General features: G+C 32.1%; 2 pseudogenes; both read right to left on the reverse strand.

Annotated features, from left to right (window-relative positions):
* LOC140515995 (probable RNA polymerase II nuclear localization protein SLC7A6OS) overlaps positions 1–15,615 on the reverse strand; it is a 28,792-nt pseudogene extending 13,177 nt beyond the window's left edge.
* LOC140515323 (CCR4-NOT transcription complex subunit 7 pseudogene) overlaps positions 1–26,450 on the reverse strand; it is a 154,952-nt pseudogene that overhangs the window by 64,638 nt on the left and 63,864 nt on the right.

Genomic DNA, 26,450 nt, shown 5'->3' on the forward strand with positions numbered 1-26,450 from the left:
CACCTTATCCTAAATCGAAATTTTAATCTTCAAACTTTATCCTAAATTTTAATTTCAAATTCCTACTCTAAATTCATGTTGCAAATCTAGTTCTGTGGTCAGCTTCAATATCGTATTCAATTTGAAATTCATCTTTCAAGTTCCTCTTCCATAGTCTAATAAAAAATTCCAATTCTTAATTCTAATTCAAAATTCCATTTACAAATTCCATTAACACATTTCAAATCTTAATTTCAGTTCCAAATTCCAGTTAAAAATTCCAATTTCAAATTCCAAATTCTAATTGCATATTCCTATTCCACATATAACATTTAAATAACATACTAAAATTCCCATTCCAAATTCCTATTACATCTTATTAAACCAAACTCTTCTTTCAACTTCCAATTGTAATTTCATGTATGAAAATTGAATTCCAAACTCAAATGTCAATACCTAATGAAAACTGAAATTCCACTTCCCATTTCCTTTTTCATAATCCAATTTCAAATTAAAATTTCAAACTACTATATTCAACTCTAATTCCAAAATCTAGGTTCTTTCCCATATTTTACACTATAATAAAATGCTACAATTATAATTCCAAATTTTAATCCTAAAACTTTCTCCCAAATTCTAATTTCGAACTCCTAGTCTAAATTCATGTGGCAAATCCAATTCCAATCCCAAATTTCAATAGCATGTTAAAATTCAAATTCTACTTCCATATTGCTCTCCCATAGTTTAATCTGACATTCCAGTTCTTAAGTCCAATTACAAATTCCAGGCCCACTTTCCAATTCCAAATTCCAATTCAAAATTTTACTTCCAAATTCAAGTTCCAAATTCCATTACCACATTTCAAATCTAAATTCCTCTTCCAAATTCCAGTTCCAAATTCCAATTCTTAATTTTCATTCCAAATTCTAATTCCAAAACCTATTCCAGATATCACATTTCTATACCATACTAAAAATTCAATTCCAAATTCGTATTACATCTTATTAATCCAAATTCTACTTTCAAATTCTAATTGTAAATGCAGGTTTCAAATTCCAATTTTCACTCATATTTCAAAACTAAATGATAACTGAAATTCCACTTACAAATTCCTGTTCCATAGTCTAACTCCTAATTCCAATTTCAAACTACTATTCCAAACTGGAATTCCAAAATATTGGTTCCCATTCGAAATTTCACATTGAAATTAAATACCGATGTTCTACTTCCAAATTTTAATCCTAAAACTTTACCTGAAATTCTAATTTCAAATTCCCAGTCTAAATGCATGTGACATTTTCCAATTCCATGCACAAAATTCAACAGCAAATTGAAATGGAAATTCTTTTTCCAAATTACTCTTCATAGTCGAATTCGAAATTTCAATTCTTAATTCCAGTTTCAAACTCCAGTTCCAAATTCCAATTCCATATTCCAATTCTAAATTCCACTTTCAAATTGCAGTCTCAAATTTCATTCCCACATTTCAAATCTAAATTCCGCTTTCAAATTCCAATTACAAATTCCAGTTCCACATTCCAATTATAAATTCCAATTCCAAATTACAGTTCCAAATTTCAGTTTTGATTTCTCATTCCAAATTCTAATTCAGAAATCCTATGCCATATTTCACATTTCAATTCCATACTAAAATTCCCATTCCAAATTCCAATTATACCATATCAATCCAATTTCTCCTTTCATATTCCAATTGTTAATTCATGTTTCAAATCCCAATTTTCACTCAAATTTCCATACCATATGAAACCTGATATTCCACTTCCAAATCCCTTTTCCATACTCTAACTCTAAATTCCAGTTTCAAACTACTACATCAAAATGCATTTCCAAAATACAGGTTACCATTCCAAATTTCACATTAAAATTAAATAGTAAAATTCTAATTCCAAATATTAATCCTAAAACTTTATCCCAAATTCTAATTTCAAATTCCTATTCTATGTTCATGTTATATATTCAAATTCCATGCTCAAAATTCAATATCAAGTTAAAATTAAAATTGTTCTTCCAAATTGTTCTTCAGAGTCTAATTCCAAAATCCAATTCTTAATTCCACTTCCAAATTCCAGTTCCACATTCCATTTCCACATATTAAATCTGAATTGCACTTCCAAACTCCCGTTCCAAATTCCAATTCTGAATTCCTTTTCAAAATTCTATTCCCAAATTCCTATTCCAAATATCACATTTCAATAACATATTAAAATTCTAATTCCAAATTCCTGTTACATCTTATTAATCCAAACACTACTTTCAAATTCCAGTGGTGAATTGATGTTTCAAATTCCAATTTTATCTCTTATTTCAATACCAAATGAAAACTGAAATTCCATTTCCAAATTCCTTTTACATAGTCTAACTCCAAATTCCAATATCAAACTACTATATTAAACTGTAATGCCAAAATAATATTTCCCATTCCAAATGTTTCAGTAAAATTAAATACTAATATTCTAATTGCAAATTTTACTCCTAACACTTTATCCCAAATTCTAATTTCAAATTCCTAGTCTAAATTCATGTTACATATTCCAATTCCATGTTCAAAGTTCAATGCCAAATAGAAATTGAGATTTCTCTTTTTCTTTTCTTTTCTTTCTTTCTTTATTTAACTTTTAACATTCATTTTCACAAAATTTTGGGTTCTAAATTTTCTCCCCTTTTGTCCCCTCCCCGCACCCCAAAACACCGAGCATTCTAATTGCCCCTGTCTGCCAATCTGCCCTCTCTTCTATCATCCCTCTCTGCCCTTGTCTCCATCCTATACCCCTTTACCTGTATTTCTTATTTCCTACTGGCAAGAACAGTACTCGACAGCTGTTCCTAAAACTTTGAGTTCCAACTTCTCTTCCTCCCTTCCTCCCCACCCCTTCCCTTTGGAAGGCAAGCAATTCAATATAGGCCAAATCTGTGTATTTTTGCAAATGACTTTCATAATAGTAGTGTTGTGTAATAACTAATTATATTTCCCTCCATCCTATCCTGTCCCCCATTACTTCTGTTGTCTCTTTTGATCCTGTCCCTCCCCATGAGTGTTGACCTCACATTGCTCCCTCCTCCCCATGCCCTCCCTTCCATCATTCCCCCCACCTTGCTTATCCCCTTATCCTCCACTTTCTTGTATTGTAAGATAGGTTTTCATACCAAAGTGAGTGTGCATTTTATTCCTTGCTTTAGTGGAATGTGGTGAGAGTAAACTTTATGTTTTTCTCTCACCTCCCCTCTTTATCCCTCCACTAATAAGTCTTTTGCTTGCCTCTTTTATGAGAGATAATTTGCCCCATTCCATTTCTCCCTTTCTCCTCCCAAAATATTTCTCTCTCACTGCTTGATTTCATTTTTTAAAGATATGATCCCATCCTCTTCAATTCACTCTGTGCACTCTGTCTCTATGTGTGTGTGCATGTGCGTGTGCATGTGTGTGTGTGTAATCCCACCCAGTACCCAGATACTGAATAGTTTCAAGAGTTACAAATATTGTCTTTCCATGTAGGAATGTAAACAGTTCAACTTTAGTAAAGTCCGTTATGACTTCTCTTTGCTATTTACTTTTTCATGCTTCTCTTCATTCTTGTGTTTGAAAGTGAAATTTTCTTTTCAGCTCTGGTCTTTTCATCAAGAATGCTGGAAAGTCCTCTATTTCATTGAAAGACCAATTTTTCCCCTGAAGTATTATACTCAGTTTTGCTGGGTAGGTGATTCTTGGTTTTAGTCCTATTTCCTTTGACTTCTGGAATATCCTATTCCACGCCCTTTGATCCCTTAATGTAGAAGCTGCTAGATCTTATGTTATCCTGATTGTATTTCCACAATACTTGAATTGTTTCTTTCTAGCTGCTTGCAATAATTTCTTCTCGACCTGGGAACTCTGGAATTTGGCCACAATGTTCCTAGGAGTTTCTCTTTTTGGATCTCTTTCAGGCTGTGATCTGTGGATTCTTGAATACTTATTTTGCCCTCTGGTTCTAGAATCTCAGGGAAGTTTTCCTTGATAATTTCATGAAAGATGATGTCTAGGCTCTTTTTTTGATCCTGGCTTTCAGGTAGTCCCATAATTTTTAAATTGTCTCTCCTGGATCTATTCTCCAGGTCAGTTGTTTTTCCCATGAGATATTTCACATTATCTTCCATTTTTTCATTCTTTTGGTTTTGTTTTGTGACTTCTTGGTTTCTCATAAAGTCATTAGCTTCCATCTGTTCCATTCTAATTTTGAAAGAACTATTTTCTTCAGTGAGCTTTTGAATCTCCTTTTCCATTTGGCTAATTCTGCTTTTGAAAGCATTCTTCTCTTCATTGGCTTTTTGAACCTCTTTTGCCAAGTGAGTTAGCCTATTTTTCAAGGTGTTATTTTCTTCAGCATTTTTTTGGGTCTCCTTTAGCAGGGTGTTTACCTGTTTTTCATGGTTTGCTTGCATGTCTCTCATTTCTCTTCTCAGTTTTTCCTTCACCTCTCTAACTTCATTTTCAAAATCCTTTTTGAGCTCTTCCATGGCCTGAGCCCATTGAGTGGGCTGGGATACAGAAGCCTTGACTTCTGTGTCTTTCCCTGATGGTAAGCATTGTTCTTTCTCATCAGAAAGGAAGGGAGGAAATGCCTGTTCACTAAGAAAGTAACCTTCTATAGTATTATGTTTTCCCCTTTTCTAGCCATTTTCCCAGCCAGTGACTTTACTTCTGAGTGTCCTCTCCACCCCCACCTCGCCTCCAGATCCTCCCAGCCAGCACTTGGGGTCTGAGATTCAAATGCTGCTTCCCAGCCTCAGGGCTTTGGGCAGGGGGCGGGGCTGCTATTCAGTGTGAGATTAAGTTCAGGTGCTCAGGTCAGGGCAGGGCCACCTCACAGGCTCAGTTCCCTCAGGGGGTTTATGCAGGGACCTTCAACAATGGATCAGGGCTCCTGCCTGCTTGAGGAGCCCTGGTCTGCTCCCACCTCTGCTGCTGCCTCCCGAGGGGGCCCGAGTTATGGGGGTACCCCACACCCGTCTCACCCCACCAAAGAGACCCTCTCACCGACCCTTGTCACCTGTGGGTGGGGGACCCACGCGGCTGCTGGAGATTCTGTCCCTGAAGCCTGCTTGTATCTGCTCCTTTCCCTGCCATGCCACCGAATCAAGGTTGGGCTCTGCTCCACATCCGGGGCACGAGGGCCCTTTTGCGAGAGGTTTTCAGGCTCTCTGGAGCAGAAATCTCCTCCGCTCCGTTGTTCTGTGGCTTCTGCTGCTCCAGAATTCGCTGGTGGTTCTTTTTTTACAGATATTTTATGGGCAGTGGGTTTGGAGGTAGCGTATGTGCATCTTTCTACTCCACCATCTTGGCTCCACCCCCTATGTGTAGTCTTTATCGAAATTTCTCTTCCAAATTGTTCTTCCATAGACTAATTCAAAATTCCAGTTCTTAATACCAATTCCAAATTCGAGTTCCACATTCCAGTTCCAAATTCCAATTCTAAATTCCACTTCCAAATTCTAGTTCCAAATTCCAATTGAAAATTTCAACACTAAATTTCACTTTCAAATTCCACTTCCAAATTCCAGGTCCAAATTCCAGTTCAAAATTCAGCTTCCTAATTCAAGTTCTAAATTCCAATTCTAAATTCCACTTCCAAATTCAAGTTCGAAATTCCACTTCCAAATTTCATTTCCAAATTCAAATTCAAAATTCCAATTTTAAATACCACTACCAAATTCCAGTTCCACATTCTAATTCTCAATTCAGCTTCCAAATTCCAGTTCCAAATTCCATTTCCACCTTTCAAATATAAATTCCACTTCCAAACTCCAGTTCCAAATTCCAATTCTGGTTTCTGATTCCAAATTCTAATTCCAAATTCCTCTTCCACATATCACATTTCAATAACATACTACAATTCCAATTCCAAATTCCTACTACATCTTATTAATCGAAACTCTGCTTTCAAATTCCCATTGTAAATTCATGTTTCATATTCCAAGTCTAAACTCAAATTTCGATACCAAATGAAATCTGAAATTCCGCTTCTGGTTTTCTTTTCTGTAATCTAATTCCAAATTCCAATTTCCAACTACTATATCGAACCGTAATTCCAAAATCGAGGTCCCTTTTCCAAATTTCACACTGCAGTAAAATAAGAACATTGTAAGTCCAAATATTAATTCTAAAACTTTATCTGAAACTCTAATTTCCAATTGCTAGTCTAAATTCATGTCACACATTACAATTCCGTACTCAAAATTGAATGCCAAATTAAAATTGAAATTCTTCTTCCAAATTGCTCTTCATGGTCTAATTCTAAACTCCAGTTCTTAATTCAAATGACAAATTTCAGTTCCACTTTCTAATTCTAAATTCCAATTCTAAATTGCACTTCTAGATTTCAGTTCCAAATTCCAGTTCCAAATTCTAATTCTAAATTCCACTTCCACATTCTGCTTCCAAACTTCAGTTCCAAATTCCATTTCCACATTTGATATCTGAATTCCACTTCCAAACTCCCGATCCAAATTCCAATTCTGAATTGTTTTTCCAAATTCTAATTCCAAATTCCTATTCCAAAGATCTCATTTCAATAACATACTAAAATTCCGATTCCAAATTCCTGTTATATCTTTTTATTCCAAACTGTACTTTGAAATTCCAATGGTGAATTCATGTTTCAAACTCCATTTTTAACTCTTCTGTCAATACCAAATGAAAACTGAAATTTCACTTCCCAATTCCTTTTCCATAGTCTAACTCCAAATTGCCACTTCTACCTAATATATTGAACAGTAATTCCAAAACCTAGGTTCCTTTTCCAAATTTCACAATATATTAAAATAGTAAAATTCTAATTCCAAATTTAAGTCCTAAAATTTCAATCCAAATTCTGATTTCAAATTCCTAGTGTAAATTCATGCTACATATTCCAATTCCATGCTCAAAATTCAATGTCAAATTAAAATTGAAATTCCTCTTCCAAATTTCTCTTCCATAGACTAATTCAAAATTCCAATTCGTAATTCAAATTCCAAATTCCATTTCTAAATTCCACTTCCAAATTCCTGTTCCAAATTCCAATTGCAAATTCCAATTCTGAATTCTTATTCCAACTTCTAATTCAGAATTCCTATTCCAAATATCACATTTCAGTTACACACTAAAATTCCGATTCCAAATTCCTATTACATATTATTATTCCAAACTCTGCCTTCAAATTCCAATGCTGAATTCATGATTCAAGTTACAATTTTAACTCATATTTCAGTACCAAGTGAAAACTGAAATTCCACTTCAAATTCCTTTTCCATAGGGTAGCTCCAAATTCCACTTTCAAACTACTAAATCAAACTGTCATTCCAAAATATAGTTTCTCATTCCAAATTTGACAATAAATTAAATACTAACATTCTAATTCCAAATTTTGCTCCTAAAACTATATTCCAAATTCTAATTTCAAATTCCTAGTTTAAATTCATGTTACATATTCCAATTCCATGTTCAAAAGTCAATAAAAAATTACAATTGAAATTCCTCTTCAAAATTGGTCTTCCATAGATGAATTCAAAATGCCAGTTCTTAATTCCAGTTCCAAACTGCAGTTTCATATTCCAATTCCAAATTCTAATTCCACATTCCAGTTCTAAATTCTACTTCCAAATTCCAGTTCCAAATTCCAATTCTGATTTCTCATTCCAAATTCTAGTTCAAAAATCCTATTCCACATTTCTTTTTCCATTCTATACTAAAATTCCAATGCCAAATTCCAATTATATCTTATTAATCCAAATTCTACTTTCACATTCCAATTGTGAATTCTTGTTTCAAATTCGCATTTCATCTGAAATTTCAATACCAAATGAAAACTGAAATTCGACTTCCAAATCCTTTTTCCATACTCTAAATCCAAATTCCAATTTCAAAATACTACATCAAACTGCATTTCCAAAATAAGGTTACAATTCCAAATTTCACATTAAAATTAAATTCTAAAATTCTAATTCCAAATTTTAATCCTAAAACTTTATCCCAAATTATAATTTCAAATTCCTCTTCTAAACTCATGTTACATATTCCAATTCCATGCTCAAAATTCAATACCAAATTTAAATGAAAATTCTTATTCCATAGTGCTCTTTATACTCTAACTTGAAATTCCATTTCTTCATTCCAGTTCCAAATTCCAATTCCACATTCCAATTCCATAGTCCAATTCTAAATTAAACTTCCAAATTGGAGTTTCAAATTTCATTTCCACATTGGAAACCTAAATTATACTTCCAAACTCCACTTCCAAATTCCAATTCTGGATTCTTATCATAAATTCAATTCCAAATTCCTACTCCACATATCACATTTCAATAACATACTAAAATTCCGATTCCAAATTCCCATTACATCTTGTTAATCCAAACTCCACCATCCAATTCCAATTATAAATTCATGTTTGAAATTCCAATTCTAAATTCCACTACCAAATTCCAGTTCGAAATTCCAATTCCAAATTCCAATTTTAAATTCCACTTTCAAATTCCAGTTCCAAAATCCCGTTCTAAATTCCAATTCCAGATTGCAATTCCAAATTCCACTTTGAAATAACAGTTCCAAAATCCAATTCCAAATTACAATTCCAAGTTCCACTTCCAAATTCGAGTTCCAAATTCCAATTCCACATTCCAATTCTAAATTCCATTTCCAAATTCATGTTCTAAATTCCAATTCTGAATTCATCTTCCAAATTCTAATTCCAAATTCCTATTCCAAAATTCACACTTCCATTTCATACTAACTTTTGTATTCCAAATTCCTATTTTACCTTAGTATTCCAAATTCTACTTTCAAATTCCCCTTGTAAATTCATGTTTGAAATTCCAATTATAAACTCAAATTTCAATACCAAATGAAAACTGAAATTCCACATCCAAAATCCTTTTCTATATTCTCTTTCCAAATTCCAGTTGCAAATTACTATTTGAAAAGGTCATTCCAAAATTTGGTTCCTTTTCCAATTTTCACACTAAAATTAAATACAAAAATTTTAATTCCAAATTTTGATTCTAAAACTTTATATCAAATTTTAATTTCTAAATACTACTCTAAATATAGGTTGCAAATCCAGTTCTATGCCCAAATTTCAATACAAAATTAGAATTGAAATTGTACTTCTAAATTGCTCTTCCATAGTCTAATTGGAAATTCCAATTATAAATTCCAATCCCACATCCCACTTCCAAATTCCAATTCCAAATGCCACTTCCAAATTGCAGTTCTAAATTCCAGTTCCAAATTCCTATTACACCTTCTAAATCCAAATTCCAATTTCAAACTAATATGACAAACTGTAATTTCAAATTGTAGGCTCCTTTTCCAAATTTAACGTTAAAATAAAATACTAAAACTCTAATTCCAAATTCTAATCCTAACACTTTATCCCAAATTCTAATTTTAAATTCTTTGTGTAAATTCATTGTACAAATTCCAATTCCATTCCTAAATCTCAATAGCAAATTAAAATTGAAACTCCTTTTTGAAAATGCTCTTCCATAGTCTAATTCGAAATTCCATTTCTTAATTCAAATTTCAAATTCCAGTTCCTCATTCCAATGCCAAATTGCAATTCTAAATTCCACTTCCAAAATCCAGTTCCAAGTTTTGTTTTCTAAATTCTAATTCCATAATCCTATTCCACATTTCACATTTCAATTCCATACTAAAATTCCGAATACAAATTCCAACTATACCTTAATAATGCAAATTCTACTTTCTAATTCTCCTTGTAATTTCATGTTTGAAATTCCAATTCTAAACTCAAATTTTAATGCCAAATGAAAACTGAAATTCTACTTCCAAATTCCTTTTCCATAGTCTAATTGCAAATTCCAGTTTCAAACTACTATATCAAATGATCAGTACAGAATCCAACTTCCTTTTCAAATTTTCGCACTAAAATTACATACAAAATTCTAATTCCAAATTTTAATCCTAAAATTTTATCCCAAAATCTAATTTCAAATGCTTAGCCTAAATTATTTTACAAATTCCAACTCCATGCTGAAGGAGCAATGCCAAATTAAAATTACAATTCCTCTACCAAATTGCTCTTCCATAGTCAAATTATAAATTGCAATTTATAATTCAAATGCAAAGTCAAGTTCCACATTCCAATTCCCAAATTCAGTTCTAAATTCCACTTCCAAATTCCAGGTAAAAATTCCAGTTCCAAACTCCAGTTCCAAATTCCAATTCTAAATTTCACTGCCAAATTCCAGTTCCAAATTCCAATTCTACATTCCAATTCTCAATTCCACTTCCAAATTCTTCTTCCAAATTCTAATTCCAAATTCCTATTCTAAAAATTCACATTGCCATTCTATACTAAAATTCGTATTCTAAATTCCTATTATACCTTACTCATCCAAATCTACTTTCAAATTCCAGTTGTAAATTCATGTTTCTAATTCCAGTTCTAAACTCAAATTCCAGTGCAAAATTGTAACTGAAATTCCACTTCCAAATTCCTTTTCCAAAGTCTGAGTGCAAATTCTAATTTCAAACTACTATATCAACCGGTCTTTCCAAAATTTGGTTCCTTTTCCAATTTTCACACTGAAATTAAGTACTAAAATTCTAATTACAAATTTTAATTGTAAAACTTTATCCCAAATTCTAATTTCCAAATGTTATTCTAAATTCATGTTGCAAATCCAGTTCCATGCTCACATTTCAATACGAAATTAGAATTGAAATTGCACTTCCACATTGCTCTTCCACAGTCTAATTGGAAATTCCAATTCTGTATTCCAATTCCACATTCCACTTTCATATTCCAGTTCTAAAATTCACTTCCAACTTCCTGTTCCAAATTCTAGTTCCAAATTCGTATTACACCTTCTAAATTCAAATTCCAATTTCAAACTCATTTGACAAAACGTAGTCCCAAAATGTCTCCTTTTCCAAATTTCACACTAAAAAAATACAAAAATTCTAATTCCTAATTCTAATCCTAAAATTTTATCCCAAATTCTAATTTAAAATTCCTTGCCTAAATTCATCTTACAAATTGTAATTCCCTGCTGAAAACTCAATAGGAAATTAAAACTGAAACTGCCTTTCAAAAATAGTCTTCCATAGTCTTATTCGAAATTCCAAGTTTTCATTCGAATTTCAAAATCCAGTTCCTCATTCCAATTTCAAATTCCAATTCTGAATTCCATGTCCAAATTCCAGTTCCTCATTCCAATTCCAAATTCCAATTCTAAATTCCACTTCCAAAATCCTGCTCCAAATTCCTATTCTGATTTCCTTTTCAAAATTCTTATTCCATAATCCTATTTCACATTTCAATTCCGTACTAAAATTCCAATTCCAAATTCCAATTTTATTTTACTAATCCGAATTCTACTTTCTAATTGTCCTTGTAAATTCATGTTTCAAATTCCAATTCGAAATGCAGATTTCAATGCCAATTGAAAACTGAAATTCTACTTCCAAATTCTTTTTCAAATTGGATCTGTAATTTTAAAATAGAATGTGTAACTGGAATTCAGAATCAGATGATGGAATTGGAATTTAGAAGCCAAATCTGGAATAAGATTGTGGGATAAGAATTTGAATGTGGCATTTGAATTTGAATTTCTAATTGACATTTTAAGTTGGAATTGAAGTTTATAAATTGAGTTCAGAGTAGGGTTTTGAAATTGGAATTGGGAATTATAATGTTGAAGTGGAATTGGTAATTGCAATTTGAGTATCAAATAGAAATGTGGAATATGAAACAGGAACACAGAATTGGAATTCATACTCAAAAGTTGGAATCGGAATATGGAATTGGATTATGCAATTAGCATTGATGAAGAGGTTTTGAATTTGGAGTTGGAATGTGAAAATTGGAATAAGAATTTATAATTGGAAGGTGAAGTTGAAATTTTGAATTGGAATTTAGAATTCAAATTTGGAAGAAGAATTTGTATGTGGCATTGGATTTGAATTTTGAATTGACATTTGAGAACCTAATTGTAATTTGGATCATGAATTTTTAATAGGAATTTGAAATTAGAATTTGGAATTTGATTTTGCAATTCCATTTTGGAATCAGAACACTGGAGTTGGAATTTTCAATATGGATCTTGAATTCTGCAGTAGAATTTGGAGTTGGAATTTAGGATTGGAATGTGGAATTTGGAATCGAATTTAGAATTAGAATTGAGACTTAGAATTTGGAAGAGGAATTTAGAACTGGAATTTGGAATTCGAATTTGGAAATTGAATCCGAGAATGTAATTGGAATGCATAATTGCAGTTCAGAATTGAATTTTGGAAGGGGAATATGGAGTAGGAATTTCATGTGGCCTTTGAACTGGAATGTGTAGTTGACATTTGTGTATGGCATGGTAAATAGCAACATGAGTTTAGAATAGGAATATCAAATAAAATTTAGAAGGAGAATGTAGCCATGAAATATGTAATTGCAATTAGAGTATGGACTTAGAATGTGGAATTTGGAATAAGCGTTTAGAATGGCACATTACAATTAGAATTTGGAATAGGAATATGGAATTTCAAATTGCATTTGTAATGTTTAAGTAGAATGTGCAACTGGAATTCAGAATCAGGTTATGGAATTGGAATTTAGAACTGGAATTTGCAATAAGAATTTAGGACAGGAATGTGAATGTGGCATTTGAATTTGAATTTCCAATTGACATTTTAGTATGGAATTCAAGTTCGTAAAGTTAGTTTAGAGTAGGAATTTGAAATTGGAATTGGAGATTAAAATGTAAAATGGAAATTTGAGTATGAAATGGGAATGGGGAACATGGAACAGGAACACAGAATTGGAATTCAGAATTAAAAGTTGGAATTGGAATATGGAATTGCATTATGGAATTGGTATTGATAACAGGGTTTTGAATTTAGAGTTGGAATGTGAAATTTGGAACAAGAATTTAGAATTGGAATTTGGAGTTGTTATCTGGAATATGAAGCAGGCATTAAGAAATAGAATTTGGAACTGGCATTTGGAATTGTAATTTAGAATTCGAATTTGGAATAAGAATTTGTATGTGGCATTTGAATTTGCATTTTGAATTGACATTTGATAACGTAATTGTAATTTGGATCATGAATTTTTAATAGGAATTTGAAATTAGAATTTGGAATTTGATTTTAAAATTCCAATTTGGAATTAGAACATTGGAGTTGGAATTCGGAATATGGAACTCGAATTCTGCAGCAGAATTTGGAATTGGAATTTAGAATTGGAATGTGGAATTTGGAATCGAATTTAGAATTAGAATTGAGACTTAGAATTTTGAATAAGAATTTAGAACTGGAATTTGGGATTGGAATTTGGAATTGGAATTTGGAAATTGAATCCGAGAATCTAATTGGAATGTATAATTGAAGTTTAGAATTGAACTTTGGAAGGGGAATATGGAGTAGGAATTTGATGTGGCCTTTGAATTGGAATGTGTAGTTGACATTTGAGTATGGCATGGTAATTAGCAACATGAATTTAGAATAGGAATATGAAATAAAAGTTTAGAAGGAGAATGTAGCAATGGAATATGTAATGGGAATTAGAGTATGGAATTAGAATGTGTAATTTGGAATAAGAATTAGTATGGCACAGTAAAATTACAATTTGGAATAGGAATATGGAATGTCAAATTGGACCTGTAATTTTTAAGTAGTATGTGTAACTGGAATTCAGAATCAGAACATGGAATTGGAATTTAGAACTGGAATTTGGAATAAGAATTTAGTATAGGAATATGAATGTGGCATTTGAATTTGAATGTCCAATTGACATTTTAGTATGGAATTGAAGTTTGCAAAGTGAGTTTAGAGTAGGAATTTGAAATTGGAATGGGGAAATAAAATGTGAAATTGGAATTGCGAACTTGAATTTGAGTATGAAATGGGAATGTGGAACATGAAACAGGAACACAGAACTGAAATTCAGAATTAAAAGTTGGAATTGGAATATGGAATTGGATTATGGAATAGGTATTGATAACAAGGTTTTGAAATCGGATTTGGAATGTGAAAATTGAAATAAGAATTTAGAATTGGAATTTGGAGTTGTTATTTGGAATATGGAAGAGGCATTAAGAAATAGAAATTTATACTAGTATTTGGAATTGAAATTTAGAATTGGAATTTAGAATTCAAATGTGGAATTAGAATTTCTATGTGGCCTTTGAATGTGAATTTCGAATTGACATTTGAGAACCTCATTTTAATTTAGATAATGAATTTTTAATAGGAATTTGAAATTAGAATTTGGAATTGGAAAACTGAAATTGGAATTTGGAATATGGAACTGGAATTATGCAGTGGAAGGTGGAGTTGGAACTTGGATTTGGAATGTGGAATTTGGAATGGAATATAGAATTAGAATTCAGAGTTAGAATTTGGAAAAGGAATTTAGAACCTGAATTTGGAATTGGATTTTGGAATTGCAATTTGGATTTCAAATTAGAGAATAGAATTGGAATGTATAATTGAAATTTAGAATTGAACTTTGGAATCAGAATATGGAATAGGAATTTGATGTGGCCTTGGAATTGGAATGTGGAATTGACATTTGGGTATGGCATGATGATTTGCAACATAAGTTTAGAATAAGAATTTCAAATAAAAGTTTAGAATGAGAATGTAGCAATGGAATGTATAATTGTAATTAGAGTATGCAATTGGAGTGTGGAAGTTGGAATAAGAACGTAGAATGGCACTTTGAAATTAAAATTTGGAATAGGAATATGGAATTTCAAATTAGACCTGTAATTTTTAAACAGAATGTGTAACTAGAATTCAGAACCAGAGTATGGAATTGGAATTTAGAAGTGGAATTTGTAATAAGAATTTGGGGTAGGAATTTGAATGTGGCATTTGAATTTGAATTTCCAACTGACTTTTTAGTATCTAATTGAAGTTTGTAAAGTGAGTTTAGAGTAGGAATTTGAAATTGGAATTGGGAATTGTAATTTGAGTATGAAATGGGAATGGGGAACATGGAAGAGGAACACAGAATTGAAATTCATAATAAGAAGATGGAATTGGAATATGGAATTGGATTATGGAATTGGTATTGATAACCAGGTATTGAAAATGGAGGTGGAATGTGAAAATTGGAATAAGAATTTAGAATTGGAATTTATTTATTTTTCTTTTTTTAAAATTAATTTATGTAACTTTTAACATTCATTGCAACAAAATTTTGGGATCAAAATTTTCTCACCTTTTGTCCCCTCCCCCACCCCCAAACACCGAGCATTCTAATTTCCCCTATCACCAATCTGCCCTCTCTTCTATCATTCCTCCCTTCCCTTGTCCCTATTTTCTCTTTTGTCCTGTAGGGCCAGATAAATTTCTATACCCCTTTATTTGTATTTCTTATTTCCTAGTAGCAAGAACAATACTAGACTGTTATTCCTAAAACTCCGAGTTCCAACTTCTCTTCCTCCCTCCCTCCCCACCCCTTCCCTTTGGAAGGCAAGCAATTCAATATAGGCCATATCTGTGTAGTTTTGCAAAAGACTTCCATAATAGTCGTGTGGTGTAAGACTAACTATATTTCTCTCCATCCTATCCTGCCCCTCATTGCTTCTATTCTCTCTTTTGATCCTGTCCCTCCCCATGAGTGTTGACCTCAAATTGCTCCCTCCTCCCCATGCCCTCCCTTCCATCATCCCCCCCACCCTGCTTATCCCCTTATCCTCCACTTTCCTGTATTGTAAGATAGGTTTTCATACCAAAATGAGTGTGCATTTTATTCCTTCCTTTAGTGGAATGTGATGAGAGTAAACTTCATGTTTTTCTCTCACCTCCCTTCTTTTTCCCTCCACTAAAAAGTCTTTTGTTTGCCTCTTTTATGAGAGATGATTTGCCCCATTCCATTTCTCCCTTTCTCCTTCCAATATATTTCTCTCTCACTGCTTAATTTCATTTTTTTAAGATATGATACCATCACATTCAATTCACCCTGTGCTCCCTCTCTCTCTCTCTCTCTCTCTCTCTCTCTCTCTCTGTGTAATCCCACCCACCACCCAGATACTGAAAAGTTTCAAGAGTTAAAAATATTTTCTTTCCATGTAAGAATATAAACAGTTCAACTTTAGTAAGTCCCTTATGACTTCTCTTTGCTGTTTACCTTTTCATGCTTCTCTTCATTCTTGTGTTTGAAGGTCAAATTTTCTTTTCAGCTCTGGTCTTTTCATCAAGAATGCTTGAAAGTTCCCAATTTCATTGAAAGACCATTTTTTCCCCTGAAGTATTATACTCAGTTTTGCTGGGTAGGTGATTCTTGGTTTAAGTCCTAGTTCCTCTGACTTCTGAAATATCATATTCCACGCCCTTTGATCCCTTAATGTAGAAGCTGCTAGATCTTATATTATCCTGATTGTATTTCCACAGTACTTGAATTGTTTCTTTCTAGCTGCTTGCAATATTTTCTCCTTGACCTGGGAACTCTGGAATTTGGCCACAATGTTCCTAGGAGTTTCTCTTTTTGGATCTCTTTCAGGTGGTGATCTGTGGATTCCTTGAATACTTATTTTGCCCTCTGGTTCTAGAATCTCAGGGCAGTTTTCCTTGGTAATTTCATGAAAGATGATGTCTAGGCTCTTTTTTTTTGATCACGGCTTTCAGGTAGTCCCATAATTTTTAAATTGTCTCTCCTGGATCTATTCTCCAGGTCAGTTGTTTTTCCAATGAGATATTTCACATTATCTTCCATTTTTTCATTCTTTTGGTTTTGTTTTGTGATTTTTTGGTTTCTCATGAAGTCGTTGGCCTCCATATGTTCCATTCTAATTTTGAAAGAACTATTTTCTTCAGTGAGCTTTTAAACATCCTTTTCCATTTGGCTAATTCTGCTTTTGAAAGCATTCTTCTCTTCATTGGTTTTTTGAACCTCTTTTGCCAATTGAGTTAGCCTATTTTTCAAGGTGTTATTTTCTTCAGCAGTTTTTGCGTCTCCTTTAGCAGGGTGTGGACCTGCTTTTCATGCTTTTCTTTCATCTCTCTCATTTCTCTTTCCAGTTTTTCCTCCACCTCTCTAACTTAATTTTCAAAATCCTTTTGGAGCTCTTCCATGGCCTGAGCCCATTGGGTGGGCTGGGATACAGAAGCCTTGACTTCTGTGTCTTTCCCTGATGGTATGCATTGTCCTTCCTCATCAGAAAGCAAGGGAGGAATTATCTGTTCACCAAGAAAGTAACCTTCTATAGGCATTTTTTCCCTTTTCTGGGCATTTTAGCAGCCAGTGACTTTGCTTTTGAGTTTTTTTTCCACACCCACTTTGCCTTCAGATCTTCCCAGCCAGCACTTGGGGTCTGAGATTCAAATGCTGCTTCCCAGCCTCACGGCTTTTGGCAGGGGTGGGGCTGCTATTCAGTGTGAGATTAAGTGCAGGTGGTCAGGTGGGGGCAGGGCCGCCTGGGGGGGCTCCGTTCCTTCAGGAGCTTTATGAGGAGACCTTCAACAATGGATCAGGGCTCCTGCCTGCTTGGGGAGCCCCTGTCCACTGCCGCCCCTGATGCTGCCTCCCAAGGGGGCCTGAGTTATGGGGACTCCCCACTCCCCTCTTTACCAGCTAAAGAAACCCTCTCACCAACCCTTGTCACCTGTGGGTGGAGGTACCTCTGCGGCTGCTGGAGATTCTGTCCCTGAAACCTTCTCGTATCCACTCCTCTCAGTGCCCAGCGGGCCAAGGCAGGGCTGTGCTGTGCTCCAGGTGTGGTGAGCAATGGCACTTTCCCATCAGGTTTTCAGGTCTCTCTGGAACAGAAATGTCATCCACTCTGTTGTTCTGTAGCTTCTGCTGCTCCAGAATTTGTTGGGAGTTCTTCTTTACAGATATTTTATGGGCTGTGGGTTCAGAGCTAGCATATGTGTGTCTTTCTACTCTGCCATCTTGGCTCCTCCCCCTAGAATTGGAATTTGAAGTTGAAATTTTGAAATGGAATTTAGAATTCAAATTTGGAATAAGAATTTCTATGTGGCATTTGAATTTGAATTTTGAATTGACATTTGGGAACATAATTGTAATTTGGATCATCAGTTTTTAATAGGAATTTGAAATTACAATTTGCAATTTGATTTTGAAATTCCAATTTGGCTTTGGAACATTGGAGGTGGAATTTGGCATATGGAACTAGAACTCTGCAGTAGAATTTGGAGTTGGAATTTTGAATTGGAATGTGGAATTTGGAATGGAATTTAGAATTAAAATTCAGAGTGAGAATTTGGAATAGGAATTTAGAACTGGAATTTTTAATTGCAACTTGGAATTCGAAACAGAGAATGAAATTGGAATGTATAACTGAAATTTCGAATTGAACTTTGGAATTGTAATATGGAAGAGGAATGTGGGTGTGTTCTTTGAAATGGAATGTGGAAATGACATTTCAGTATGGGGTGGTAATTTGCAACGTGAGTTTAGAACAGGAATTTCAAATAAAAGTTAAGAATGAGATTGTAGCAATGGAATTTGTCACTCCAATTAGAATATGGAATTAGAATGTGGAATTTGGAATAAGAATTTAGAATGGCACATTACAATTAGAATTTGGAATAGGAAAATGGAATTTAAATGTGGACCTGTAATTTCTAAGTAGAATGTGTAACTGGAATTCAGAATCACATTATGGAATTGGCATTTAAAACTGGAGTTGGAATAAGAATTTTAATGGAATTTGAATGTGGCCTTTGAATTTGAATTTCTAATTGACATTTTAACATGGAATTGAAGTGTGTAAACTGAGTTTAGAGTAGGGATTTGAAATTGGAATTGTGAATTAGAATGTCGAATTGGATTTGGGAATTGGAATTTGAGTATGAAATGGAAATGTGGAATATAGAGCAGGAATACAGAATTAGAATTCATACTCAAAAGTTGGCATTGGAATATGGAATGGGATTATGGAATTGGTATTGATAACGAGGTTTTGAATTTGGAGTTGGAATGTGAAATTTGAAATTAGAAATTTGAATTGGAATTTGCAGTTGTTCTTTGGAATATGGAACAGGCATTAAGAAATAGAATTTTGAACTGTAATTTTTAATTGGAATTTTGAATTGGAATTTAGAATTCTAATTTGGAATAAGAATTTGCATGTAGGATTTGAATTTGAATTTCGAATTGACATTTGAGAACCTAATTGCAATTTGGATCACAAATTTTTAATAGGAATTTGCAATTAGAATTTGGAATTCTAATTTGAAATTAGAGTTTGGAATTGCAACATGGGAAATGGAATATGGAACTGGAGTAATGCAGTGAAATTTGGACCTGATATTTGGAGCTGAAATGTGGAATTTGGAATGGAATTTAGAATTATGATCCAGAGTTAGAATTTGATATAGGAATTTAGAACATGAATTTGGAATTGGAATTTGGATTTCGAATTCGAGAATGGAAGTGGAATGTATAATTGAAATAACGTACTGAAGTTTGGAAGTGGAATATGGAATAGGAATTTTGATATGGCCCTTACATTTGGGTATGGCATGATGATTTGCAACATGAGTTTAGAATAGGAATTTCAGAAAATTTTGAATGAATATGTAGCAATGGAATATGTAATTGCAAGTGGAATATGTAATTGGAATTTGGAATAAGAATTTAGAATGCAACTTTATAAGTAGAATTTGGAATAGAAATTTGGAATTTCAAATTGAGCCTGTAATTTTTAAGGAGAATGTGTAAGTGGAATTCAGAATCAGATTATGGAATTGGAATTTAGAATTATATTTTGGAATAGGAATTTGAATGTGGCATTTTAATTTGAACTTCCAACTGATATTTTATTATGGAAGTGAAGTTTGTAAAGTGAGTTTAGAGGAGGAATTTGAAACTCGCATTTTGAAATAGAATGTCAAAATGGAATTGGGAATTGGAATTTAAGTATGAAATGGGAATGTGGAATATGGAAGAGGAATAAAGAATTGGAATTCAGAATTAAAAGTTGGAATTGGAATATGGAATGGGATTATGGAATTGGTATTGATAACAATGTTTTGAATTTGGAGTTGGAATGTTAAATTTTGAACAAGAATTTAGAGTTGGAGTTTGGAGTTTTAATTGGGGCTATGAAAGAGCCATTAAGCCAACAAACAGAATTGGAAATTGGAATTGGAATTGAGACTTGGTATTTAGAATTCAAATTTTGAATAGAAATTTGGAATAGGAATTTGTATGTGGCATTTGAATTTGAAGTTCGAATTGACATTTGAGAACCTAATTGTAATTTGTACCATGAATTTTTCATAGGAATTTGAAATTACAATTTGGAATTCTAATTTGAAATTCTAATTTGGAATTGGAATATTGGAAATGGAATTTGGAATATGAAACTGACGTTATGCAGTGGAATTTGGAGTTGGAATTTGGAATTGGAATGTGGAATTTGGAATAGAATTTAGAATTAGTATTCAAAGTTAGAATTTGCAACAGAAATTTAGAACTAGAATTTGAAATTTGAATTTGGAGTTGGAATTTAAATTTTAGAATGGAATTGGTATATATAATTGAAATTGAGCATTGAAGTTTGGAATAGGAATATGAAATAGGAATTTGGATGTGGTCTTTGAATTGTAAAGTGGAATTGACATTTGGGCATAGCATGGCAATTTGCAACACGAGTTTAGATTAGGAATTTCAAATAAAACTTTGGAATGAAAATGTAGCAATGGAATATGTAATCGCAATTTGAGTATGCAATTAGAATGTGGAATTTGGAATAAGAATTTAGAATGGCACTTTACAATTAGAATTTGGAATAGGAATGTGGAATTTCAAATTGGACGTGAGATTTTTAAGTAGAATATGTAACTGGAAGTCAGAATCAGATTATAGATTTGGAATTTAGAATTGGAATTTGGAATTATATTTTGGAATTTGAATTTGAATGTGGCATTTGAATTTGAATTTCCAATTGATAATTTAGTATGGAAGTGCAGCTTGTAAAGTAAGTTTACATTACGAATTTGAAATGGGAATTTGGAAATAGAATGTCAAATTGGAAATTGTAATTGGAATTTGAGTATGAAATGGGAATTTGGAACATGGAACAGGTATATGGAATTGGAATTCAGAATTAAAAGATGGAATTGGAATACGGAATTGGAATATGGAATTTGTATTGATGACAAGGTTTTGAATTTGGTATTGGAATGTGAAATTTGGAATATGAATTTAGAATTGGAATTTGGAGTTGTTATTTGGAATATGAAACATGCATTAAGAAAAGGAATTTAGAATTGGAATTTGATATTGGAATATGGAAGTGGAATTTAGAATTCAATTTTGGAGTGAGAATTTGTATGTGGCACTTGAATTGGAATTTCAAATTGACATTTAAGGACCTAATGCTAATTAGATCATGAATTTTTAATAAGAATTTAAAATTACATTTGAAATTCAAATTTGGAATTCGAAATTGGAATTGCAGTATTGGATTCGAAATTTGGAATATGGAACTAGAATTATGTAGTAGAATTTGGGGTTGGAATTTGGAACTGGAATCTTGAATTTGGAAAGTTATTTAGAATCAGAATTCCAAATTTGAATTTGGAATAGGAACTTAGAATTGGAATTTGGAATTGGAATTTGGAATTCAAATTTGAAAATGGAACTGGAATGTATAATTGAAATGTTGAAATGAGCAATGGAATTCGAATACGGAATAGAAATTTGGGTGTGGCCTTTGAATTGGAATATGGAATTGACATCTGAGTATGGCATGGTAATCTGCAATGTGAGTTTTGAATAGGAATTTCAAATAAAAGTTTAGAATGAAAATGTAGCAATGGAATATGTAATTGCAATTAGAGTATGGAATTGGAGAGTGAAATTTGTAATAAGCATTTAGAATGGCACTTTACAATTAGATTTTGTAATAGGAAAATGGAATTTAAAATTGGACCTGCAATTTTTAAGTAGAATGTGTAACTGGAATTCAAAATCAGATTATGGAATTGGAATTTAGAACTGGAATTTGGAATAAGAATTTTAATGGAATTTGAATGTGGCATTTGAATTTCAATTTCCAATCGACATTTTAACATGGAATTGAAGTTTGTAAACTAAGTTTAGAATAGGGATTTGAAATTGGAAATGGGAATTAGAATGTTGAATTGGATTTGGAAATTGGAATTTCAGTATGAAATGGAAATGTGGAATATGGAAAAGGAATACACAATCAGAATTCATAGTCAAAAGTTGAAATTGGAATATGGAATGGGATTATGGAATTGGTATTGAAAAGGAGGTTTTTAATTTGGAGTTGAAATGTGAAATTTAAAATTAGAATTTAGAATTGGAATTTGGAGTTGTTATTTGGAATATGGAACACGCATTAAGAAATAGAATTTTGAACTGAAATTTTGAATTGGTATTTTGAATTGGAAATTAGAATTCGAATTTAGAATAAGAATGTGTATGTGGCATTTGAATTTGAATTTCAAATTGACATTTGAGAACCTAATTGTAATTTGGATCATGAATTTTTAATGGGAGTTTGGATTTAGAATTTGGAATTCTAATTTGAAATTAGCGTTTGGAATTGCAACATTGGAAATGGAATATGGAATATGGAACTGGAGTTATACAGTGGAATTTGGAGCTTGAATTTGGAATTGAAAAGTGGAATTTGGAATGGAATTTAGAATTAGAATTCAGAGTTAGAATTTGGCATAGGAATTTAGAACACGAATGTGGAATTGGAACTGAGAATTGGAATTTGGATTTCGAATTGGACAATGGAAGTGGAATGTGTAATTGAAATTTAGAATTGAAGTTTTGAATTGGAATATGGAATAGGAATTTGGATATGGCCTTTGAATTGGAATCTGGAATTGACATTTGGGTATGGCATGATGATTTGCAACATGAGTTTAGAATAGGAATTTCAAATAAAATTTTGAATGAATATGTAGCAATGGAATAAGTAATTACAACTGAAGAATGGAATTGGAATGTGGAATTTGGAATAAGAATTTAGAATGGAACTTTACAAGTACTATATGAAATAGAAATGTGGAATTTCAAATTGGACTTGTTATTTTTAAGTAGAATGTGTAAGTGGAATTGGAATCAGATTATCGATTTGGAATTTAGAATTGGAATTTGGAATTATATTTTGGAATAGGAATTTGAATGTGGAATTTGAATTTGAATTTCCAATTGACAATTTAGTATGGAAGTGCAGTTTGTAAAGTAAGTTTAGATTAGGAATTTGAAACTGGCATTTCGAAATAGAATGTCGAATTGGAATTGGGAATTGGAATTTAAGTATGAAATGGGAATGTGGAATATGGAAGAGGAATACAGAATTAAAATTGAGAATGAAAATTTGTAATTGGAATATGGAATTGGATTTTGGAGTTGGTACTGATAACGAGGTTTTGAATTTGGAGTTGGAATGTGAAATTTGGAAATGGAATTTGGAATTGGAATTTAGAGTTGGAATTTTGAATTGGAATTTAGAATTCTAGTTTGGAATAAGAGTTTGTATGTGGCATTTGAATTTCAATTTCGAATTGATATTTGAGAACCTAATTGTAATTTGGATCATGAATTTTAATAGGGATTTGAAATTAGAATATAGAATTCGACTTTGAAATTCGAATTTAGAATTGGAATTTGGAGTTGGAATTTGGAGTATGGAACTGGAATTATACAGTGGAATCTGGAGTTGGAATTTCGAATTGGAATGTGGAATTTGAAATGGAATTTAGAATGAGAATTCAGAGTTAGAATTTGGAACAGGAATTTAGAACTGGAATTTGGAATAGGAATTTGGATTTGGAATTTGTTAATCGAATTGGAGAGTGGAATTAGAATGCATAATTGAAATTTAGAATTGAATTTTGGAGTTGCAATATGAAATAGGAATTTGGATGTGGCCTTTGAATTTGAAAGTGGAATTGACATTTGAGCATGGCATGGTAATTTGCAACATGAGTTTGGAATAGCAGTTTCAAATAAAAGTTTGGAATGTAAATGTAAAAGTGAATATGTAATTGCAAATCGAATATGGTATTGGAATGTAGAATTTGGCATAACAATTTAGAATGGCACTTTAAAATTAGAATTTTTAATAGGATTATGGAATTTCAAATTGGAAATGTAATTTTTAAGTAGAATATGTACCTGGTATACAGAATCACATTATGGAATTGGAATTTAGAACTGGAAAATGGAACAAGAATTTTAATGGCACTTGAATGTGTCCTTTGAATTTGAATTTCTAATTGACATTTTAACATGGAATTGAAATTTGTAAACTGAGTTTAGAATAGGGATTTAAAGTTGGAATTGGGAATTAGAATGTTGAACTGGAATTGGGAATTGGAATTTGAGTATGAAATGGAAATGTGGAGTAAGGAACAGGAATAAAAATGTGGAATTCATACTCAAAAGTTGGAATTGGAATATGGAATTGGATTACGAAATTGATATTGATAACGAGGTTTTGAATTTGGAGTTGGAATGTGAAATTTTAAATTAGAACGTGGAATTGGAATTTGGAGTTGTTACTTGGAATATGGAACCCTCATTAAGAAACAGAATTTTGAACTGGAATTTTTAATTGGAATTTAGAATTCGAATTTGGAATATGAATTTGTATGTGGCATTTGAATTTGAATTTCGAATTGACACTTGAGAATCTAATTGTAATTTGGATTATGAATTTAAAATAGGAATTTGAAATTAGAATTTGGAATTCTAATTTGAAGTTAGAATGTGGAATTGCAACATTGGAAATGGAATATGGAACTGGAGTTATGCAGTGGAATTTGGAGCTGGAATTTGGAATTGAAATGTGGAATTTAGAATGAGAATTCAGAGTTAGAATATGGAATAGGAATTTAGAACTGGAATTTGGAATTGGAATTTGGAATTAGAATTGGAAAATGGGATTGGAATATATAATTGAAATTTTGAATTCAACTTTGGAATTAGAATATGGAATAGAAATTTGGGTGTGGCCTTTGAATTGGAATATGGAATTGACATCTGAGTATGGCATGGTAATCTGCAATGTGAGTTTTGAATAGGAATTTCAAATAAAAGTTTAGAATGAAAATGTAGCAATGGAATATGTAATTGCAATTAGAGTATGGAATTTCAGTGTGAAATTTCCAATAAGAATTTAGAATGGCACTTTACAATTAGAATTTGTAATAAGAAAATGGAATCTAAAATTGGAGGTGTAATTTTTAAGCAGAATGTGTAACTGGAATTCAGAATCAGATTATAGAACTGTAAATTAGAACAAGAATTTTAATGGAATTTGAATGTGCATTTGAATTTGAATTTCCAATTGACATTTCAACGTGGAATTGAAGTTTGTAAACTGAGTTTAGAGTAGGGGTTTCAAACTGGAATTGGGAATTAGAATCTGGAATTGGAATTGGAAATTGAGTACGAAATGGAAATATGGATATGGAACAGGAATAAAGAATTTGAATTCAGAATAAAAATTTGCAATTGGAATATGGAAATGTATTATGGAATTGGTATTGATCACAAAGTTTTGAATTTGGAGTTGGAATGCGAAATTTGAAATAAAAATTTAGATTTTGAATGTGGAGTTATTATTTGGAATATGGAACATGCATTAAGAAATAGAATATTCAACTGGAATTTTTAATTGAAATTTTGAATTCGAATTTAAAATTTGAATTTGGTGTAAGAATTTGTATGTAGCACTTGAATTTGAATTTCGAATTGACATTTGAGAACCCAATTGTAATTTGGATCATGAATATTTAATAGGAATTTGAAATTAGATCTTGGAATTCCAATTTGATATTCGAATTTGGAATTGGAACATTGGAAATACAATTTGGAATATGGAAGGAGCATTATCAAGTAGAATTTGGAGTTGGAATTTGGAATTGGAATGTGGAATTTGGAATGGAATTTAGAATTTGAATTCAGAGTTAGTATTTGGAATAGGAATTTAGAACTGGAATTAGGAATTGGAATTTGGAATTCGAATATGGAAATCGAATTGGAAAATGCAATTGGAATGTATAATTGAAATTTTGAATTGAACTTTGGAATTGGAATACGGAAGAGAAATTTAGGTGTGGTCTTTGAATTGAAATATGGTATTGACATCTGAGTATGGCATGGTCATTTGCAATGTGAGTTTACAATAGGAATTTCAAATAAAAATTTAGAATGAAAATATAGCAATGGGATATGTAATTGCAACTAGAGTATGGAATTTGAATGTGAAATTTGGAAGAAGAATTTAGAACGGCACTTTGCAATTAGAATTTGGAATAGGAAAATGGAATTAAAAATTGGACCTGTAATTTTTAAGTAGAAGTTGTAACTAGAATTCAGAATCAGACTATGGAACTGGAATTTAAAACTGGAATTTGGAATAATAATTTTAATGGAATTTGAATTTCCAATTGACATTTAAACATGCTATTGAAATTTCTAAATTGAGTTTGAGTAAGGATTTGAAAT

The sequence above is a fragment of the Notamacropus eugenii genome, chromosome X, assembly GCF_028372415.1.
Source record: "Notamacropus eugenii isolate mMacEug1 chromosome X, mMacEug1.pri_v2, whole genome shotgun sequence".
Taxonomy (NCBI): domain Eukaryota; kingdom Metazoa; phylum Chordata; class Mammalia; order Diprotodontia; family Macropodidae; genus Notamacropus; species Notamacropus eugenii.